The sequence below is a fragment of the Lathyrus oleraceus genome, chromosome 1 (genome assembly GCF_024323335.1).
Source record: "Lathyrus oleraceus cultivar Zhongwan6 chromosome 1, CAAS_Psat_ZW6_1.0, whole genome shotgun sequence".
NCBI classification, from domain to species: domain Eukaryota; kingdom Viridiplantae; phylum Streptophyta; class Magnoliopsida; order Fabales; family Fabaceae; genus Lathyrus; species Lathyrus oleraceus.
This window is the reverse complement of record NC_066579.1, coordinates 379,989,173-379,996,731: the sequence shown is the minus strand read 5'-3', so window position 1 is coordinate 379,996,731 and position 7,559 is coordinate 379,989,173. Positions and strand designations below refer to the sequence as shown.

Here is a 7,559-nt window from a genome sequence, read left to right as displayed (position 1 = left end):
TCCACATATCTCACAATCTGACGAAACTGCGGCTACAGTATTCGGGTTTATGCACATATGCTCGACCTTGAGGGCTAATGCGTCCATTTTAGCTTGCATCATGTCTATAGAGCTTAGTTCATGCATTCCTCCTTGGGCTTCCCTCTTCTCGATTGCCGCTCATTCGACTCCCCATGATTGATGGTTTTGAGCCATATCTTCGATGAGGGCACTAGCTTCAGGATAAGGTTTGTTCATCAGAGCACCGCCTGCGGCAGCGTCGATGGTCATCTTTGTGTTGTAATGAAGTCCATTATAGAAGGTTTGAATGATTAACCAATTTTCTAAGCTATGATGTGGGCATGCTCGTAACAACTCTTTATATCTCTCCCAAGCTTCGAACAACGATTCTCCTCGATTTTGGGTAAATCTAGTTATATGGTTTCGTAGAACGGCGGTCTTACTCGGGGGAAAATATCTAGCAAGAAAAACTCTTCTAAGGTTATCCCAAGTCGTAATGGAATTGGGTGGAAGGGAATCTAACCATGATAGGGCTTTATCTCTGAGGAAAAAAGGAAATAATCTTAAACGTATTGCCTCAGAAGAAGCTCCATTGGTTTTAAAAGTGTCTGCTAATTGAAGAAATATTTTTAAATGTTGGTTAGGGTTCTCGGTGGCGAGACCCGCAAATTGTCTCTAATGCACTAGTTGCAACAGGGATGGTTTAAGTTCAAAATTATTAGCTGGTATGGTTGGGTTTACTATACTAGAACTAGGTTCTTCGTTAGATGGTTGAGCGAAATCTTTAAGAGGTCTTTGGTTTTGATCTTCGGTCATAGCTCTCTTAATTCTATGAAAGAATAAACGTGTGCGAGCGTAACGTTCAGGTTCCGCCAGAGGGTTTACTAAATTTAAACTTCCGGTGCTGCGAGTCCTTCGCATTGACCGGAGGGAAATAGCCTAAGTCTAAACGATATAACAACAGGAAAATGAAATTTGACGAAATTGGTCCCCGGCAACGACGCCAAAAACTTGATGCGGTGTTTCGCAAGTGTACGAACGCGTCAGAGTAATATAAAAGATTGTCGAATCCACAGAGACCAAGTGTCAATATATCGTTATCTATTGTTATGGTGTTTATCAAAGGCAATCAAAATAGGTGTTTTTGTTAGTGTGCAATGAAAAGTAAAGTGTTGAATAAAGATTAATTAATAAAGACAGGGTCGAATGTAATTCACGTAATTAATTGATAATCCAAGTACTTGCTAGTAGAGCTACTTATGGGCAGTGTTTCCTACTTTGAAAAGAACTAATTTAACAAGAACTGTCGCTTTCGCGTATTCAGAACCGAGTTGTACTCCCTAATCAAACCCTCTTATTGTCACTTATAAAAAGGCGCGCATTGTGTTAGAGTAGTAAACCTATTTTTAAGAAATATAGTATCTTGACTAAGTTGAAAAGTATTATAACCTGGATTTCTTAACCAAAAGAGGTTCTTACGAACCAGACTCTAAACTTATAAACACGTCCGAAAATAGTTTTAAAATCTCTTTTCTTCTTAATGTTAAAATCTCCTAATGAACTAAACAAAGCGCTTTCGCTGTTTTTGAAATAGTTAAAAACAATTAAGTTTAAAAAGAAGTTGTACGGCTTTCGATCTTACCCAACGGAATTGAAGTGCGGGAAAACTTAATTTGAAAGTTAAAATAGCCTTTAAGTGTTTCTACGAACAATTGTACGGATTATCGGTTCAATTTATGATCCTTACATTCTAACCTTATAAATTTAGCTAGACATGGTAAAGTAAAAGTGCATTAAAATAAATAAAAGTAGTGCGAGTGCGGAAAGTAAATAAAAGTAGTGCGAGTGCGGAAAGTAAATAAAAGTAGTGCGAGTGCGGAAAGTAAATAATTTAAAGCGAGTGCGAGGAAATAAATAAAGTAAAGCGAGTGCGAGAAATAAATAAAGTAAAAGCGAGTGCGGGAAATAAATAAAGTAAAAGCGAGTGCGGGAAATAAATAAAATAAAAGCGAGTGCGGGAAATAAATAAAATAAAAGCGAGTGCGGGAAATAAATAAAGTCAAGGCGAGTAATAAAAACCTGCTCCAATCGGAGGGCTGAGTAAATTGCAATGCGGAAAAGAAAATGGCGGCAGGATTAACTTCCTTCCAAAGTGCTCCAAACTCAATTACAGACTCTATCATAGACTTGATTACACGATTGTGGTAACGCTCCAATGCGAAGCGATTACCACTATAAAATACTGAATATATGCCTAAGTGAAACAAAGTTGCTTCTGAGTTTGCCTCTGCTCTAAGTTTGGGTGATTGTAAAAGTGAATTCGCGTTTCTATTTATAGGCAAGTAAAAAGATGGAAATGACTTGGATGCCCTTCAACTTGAAAAAAGGAGGGAACCGTTTTTCCTCTTGTGGCGCCCTCCACAAGGCCATGGCGCCCGCCACAAGCACAATATGGGGCGCCTTAGTGGAAGTATTGGGAAAACGTGGGAGTTGATGGAAGTTGAACTTGACACGTCATGGCTTGGTCTGTGGCGCCCGCCATTGGGTAGGCCATAAGAGCAAAATGCTGAATTTTAGGGTTTTTGGCTCTTTTTCGCTCCTTTTCTCGATCGGGGCTCCGATTAAAGTGAAAACCTGAAAACAAAGGAAAACATACCAATAACACAACAAAATGATAATAAAACAGCTAGAATGCATGTGAAATCGGAGTCGAAAATACGTAAATTTTAGTGTGATCAAACTCTCCCACACTTAAACCTTTGCTTGTCCTCAAGCAAAACATTAAAAAGCTCATAAAAGAAAAACTGGTGTAAACGAGTGCTTCAGGTAAAAATTCTAAGTTCAAGTCGGGATGCAGTGATAGGTACTAACCGAGTGAACTAAGGGTATCATGATGACACTAATCCGCGAATACGGACATAAACTTCATTCCTATATTAACCAATCCATATTATCCCACAATACCTAGGCCTGCCTCTTCATCTCTTTTGTGTCCTTTCACTCAGGCGCAATCACATTAAGCCCGTTATCCGTACATGCTTCATAGTAGAGTGGCCTGTTAGTGATTATGATCAGAGCTTGGGGTTTCTGGCACATAAACATGTGTAAACCCTTTTATTGGACCCAACTGTAGTTGTGGGGGATCGGATCGTAATCCGCCCTACCGAGTTCAGTGTCAGCTACCTCTGAACCAACTAGCAGTGGGTACTGCTTTTCTTTTTCTTTTTCTTTTTATAGCAATTTTTTACAATTCTTTGGTTTAAATGACTTTGTGAGGGTCACCTATACCGGAGTTGCCTTTTTGCTTTCTTTTATTTTTTTATTTTTTTCTGGATCATTCACTTATTGAGGATCATTCCCTACGTAGAGGATGCGTAGGCCGGAGCTGACTGCCAAGATAAACTACTAAGGACTTATACGGAAATGATGATTAAGGCCATGGTATATGGGGTTTCGGGAATGATTCCTATTTTTACGAACCTTATGGTGCTAAAACAGATACTGATGTTTCGCAAAGTTCTACCAAGTCACCGCATCTTTACTCAAAACATGCCCTTAAAACCTGAAAACTTTCGAAATAACACTATTTTCTTTTGCAAAAAAAAATTGGTGGGGCTAAAGGTATGGGGAGGTAGGATTGTACTAAGGATCTACTATATTTGGTGAATCGTCAAACTCATGCATTATACTAAAAAGCAAAATAAACAACTAAAAGGAAATAAACTATCTAAAAACAGCAAAGAAAAAGCGATAAACGAGAAAAGCAATAAAGAAAAGACGATAGAGTCTCCTCCCATACTTAAATCGAACATTGTCCCCAATGTTTCGAAATAAGATAAGGAAGAGTTACCTGGCAACCTATTGCTTGCCACTAGTGCCCTCGCCATCCTGAGGTGGACGACGTGATCGGGTACGACGACGGTCTCTCTGATCCATCCTCGCCTGCAGGGCATCCTGAGCGGTCCTCATGTCTCGAAGGTGACCTAAAATGGTACCCTGAGTGTTTTCTACGAGAGCAATGTGTTGCTGGTGGTAGTGTTGTTGACGGGCTTGTGTATCTGTGATCACTTGCAGGGACTGTAGAACAGTGTCGTAGGACCTGTCTGTCCTCCGCTGCGATTCTTGCATGAAGTTTATATTATCCGTCATTTGTTGCTGGAGGGTAGAGAGTAGGTCGTCACCCCTTTGCTCTCTAGCCAGGTGGTCACGCCACATCTCCTCTGTAATATAGAAGCCAGGAGTGGTACCTGCAGAAGAAGAAGATGGTGTGGTGTGTGGTGGTGAAGGATGATGGGGGGACACATGTGGTACGGTAGATCTCTCTCTCCGATCATATTCATCATCGGTATCATGTCCCGCCTCATCAGGAATGTTAGGAGGAAAAGGACCCAAAACAGGTGGAGCATCTAAATCGTAGGTCCAATTCCTCTCATCACGTATATTTGTACGTCTAGTGCAAGGTAGAATAATAGATGGGATGGCTACACCATGAACCATAAGTGTATAACCTCCTTCTCTCCTTGAGCGGCACAATTTCATGTCTCTCAGAAATTTTAAGTTAATTGTGCGAGGAGGTAAAGGGTTTAGGGTAGCCATCTCATTGTTCAGGTTAAGTTCCCGAGCACTAGACGTAATCAATCCACCAAAAGAAATCGGTCCCGCTTTATTCAGAGTTAAAATCATATGGGCGAGCATGAACGGAACCGAATTAATTCGCCTATTTGTGAGGCTTTCTTGCAAATATAGAAGCTCTCTAGCATTAACCTTATTTGGATTCTCCCGGCCAAAAATAGTGCATGCCAACAGATATCTAAAAACTCTATTGGTCGGGTTATGGATAGTTGAGGCAAGAACTCCTTCAAAAGAGTTTATGGAAGTGTTTGATAAACGCTCCCAGAAGGAAAATACCTCAACAGACCATTCGGAATCCAAAGGGGCCTCATAAATAGCACCTTCCCCATGAGGGATCCCTAACAAGCTGGCTAGTTCGTCGGTACTGAATTGGTATTCAACAGCAAACATTCTAAATTTGACAGTACCAACTGTGCTAGCAATGTTAGGGTTGACAATATAAATTAAGGAACTTAAAAATTCGATTGTCAACCGCTCATATGTGGGTTCTTTGTTGATAAAGAAATTATGTAAACCTAAGTTGTCTAATAAATGGAAAATGCTATGGTAGATACCTAAAGTGTAGAGACAGTTTTCGTCAACATACCTTGTCGGGAGGATTTCCCGATTTTGCAACCGTTCAATAATTTTTCTTTGTCTCTCCCCCGGTTTCCCTCCTCGAAGAATGAATCTGTTAAACTCCATTTGAATGCTCTTGAAGAAGATGAAGTGGTTGGTGAAAAGGTTGGATTTTTACAAAATCCGACGGATGAAATCGAAAATGGAAAGTGGATTAGTGATTTGTGTGGTATGGTGGTTAGGAAAGTATGAGCTTTTTGTGGGTTCAAGGACTTTTTTCCAAGGTGAAAAAATGGGTTTGGGAGGTTGTAAGTTGCAAAAATGGTGAAGAAAAGGGATCTGCTCCGACCATTTACAGACGTTGTGGCGGGCACCACAGGTCCTATGGCGGGCGCCACAAGGCAAAATCTGGCTGGGCCAGATTTTGGTCCTTTGATTTGGGCTTCTCTTGTCTTTTGGCTTTGAGGGGTCTGGATAGCATTTGTCTTGTGATTCTCCTAGTTTCTGTGACTTGCATAATTTTATAAAAGTAAAGACGAAAATAAAAAATAAAACTGAAACAAAAACAAAAACAGAAATTAAATATAAATAAATAAATAACTGAAAAATTAAAATGCAAATAAAATAAATGTAAAACATATATATAGATAAAAATAGAAATACTAATGTATAGTAGTGGTTTATATAATATTCTAAATGCGAAAATATAAAATAGATTATAATGATCACCAAAGAAACCGTTGATGGTTTCGTCCAGATGGACAAGGCCACTGGGGCCTTCAAATACAATTCCAAAGGTTAGATATCACTGAAGATATCCACATGGAGGTCAATATGGTCGAGGTATCTCAAGAGACCTCTATGGAGGTCAACGATAAATGTCGACAGGAGGAGTATAACAAAATCACCTTCCCTCAAGAGGAAGAAACGATATCTGACTTCCTCCGAAGGTGTTAGAAAAAGAAGTCGGAAGTCATGTTTTGCCCTCGGTGCAGTGATGTATTCGACAAGAAAGCAACTCAAAATCTTGAAGGGGTTAGGAGAGTAAATCACCGAGAGGGTCGCGAAGCCGTCCAAAATCATCAGGTGGGTAAGCCAAGAAGGGCTTTCGACCCCAGGAGATATCCTGATCCAAGATGACCCATGGTGAGGCTTGGTGAAGCCAAGGAAGCAAGGCCAGATATTAAACCCATTTCCTTCAAGCCTAGTGTCGAAGTGTCAAATGGAAAGTGGGTCAAGCCAACTGATGCCAGGAAACGCGGTTATGGAAAATGGGAGAACTTCGAGGTCGAGAGAGGTTCATCATTGGTTTACCACAAGGAGTTTCGGGCTGATAAAAGGACGTCACATGTGTCTCAGAACTATAGGGGAAAGAACCCTATGGCCAGATCTCAATGGAGGAGAGAACAAATAAGGAGGAAAGCCCAGAGAGAGACTGGTGAGAGAGACCAAGCTGAGTCGAGTACCAATATGACTATGAAGAAAAGGGAAGACTCAAGCTTCGTCAAAAGAAAGCTCCATAATCCATTCAAAACGGCCAGTGAAAGATACAATCAAGAGGCCACTGAAGATGAATTGCTGACTGATAACTTCTACTTAGGGTCGGAAGCCTCCTAGATATCCTAATCGGGGTGGTATCCGTGATTCCAAGGGAATTCGATTGGATTATTGAAGTCGAAGACACCGTGTCGCATCCTGCGAAAAATCAACCGGCGAGCCTAAAAATAAAAACACACAGAGCCGCCACTAAACGTTATTTATCCCAAGATAGGGAAAGGAAACGCTCAGAGAAACCTGGAAAGACATGGTCTCGCGACCAGAGAGAAAAGGTTCGGGAGTCGGTTACGCGAGGGGAAGGTATTAGCACCCCTCACGTCCTAGGTACTCCTAGGGATCCACGTCCTAGAATAAAGAAAAGGTTGCTAAACATCACACACACACACGGGGAACGCAGGTGGGGTTAGGAGAAACGGGCTCGATAAGGTATCGCACCTTATGCCTACATATCTTGTCTGGAACAAGAATCAGAGCCACTGTAGTTCGGCTTACGCACGCCCAAACCACACAAAACAATCAAACAAATGGCAAACATGGAGCCCGACAACCACTGGATGGAATTACGTCGGCATCCGAACCAAAACACACTCAAAAGGGCAAACGTGGAGCCCGACTGCCAATCACTGGGCTTACGTCGGCATCCGAGCCAAAACACACAATCAGATAACAAGTTAACGCACGCAAAAAAGAAAAAGGTTGCCCGGAGTGGTCTCGCACGACCACCTGCCTACATACCTCGTCTGGCACGAGGATCAGGGCGATGTAGTTCCCCTGAAAGGGACTGAATTGCTAACCAGAAACCGGGGAAAGAT

At 41.3% G+C, this 7,559-nt stretch overlaps 1 non-coding gene across 1 annotated transcript; it reads left to right on the top strand.

Annotated features, from left to right (window-relative positions):
• The first annotated feature begins 325 nt into the window (after positions 1 to 325).
• LOC127116181 (small nucleolar RNA R71) lies at positions 326 to 432 on the top strand. The gene has a single exon (XR_007801159.1). It is a non-coding gene; the product is annotated as a small nucleolar RNA R71 (small nucleolar RNA).
• The last annotated feature ends 7,127 nt before the right edge of the window (positions 433 to 7,559 follow it).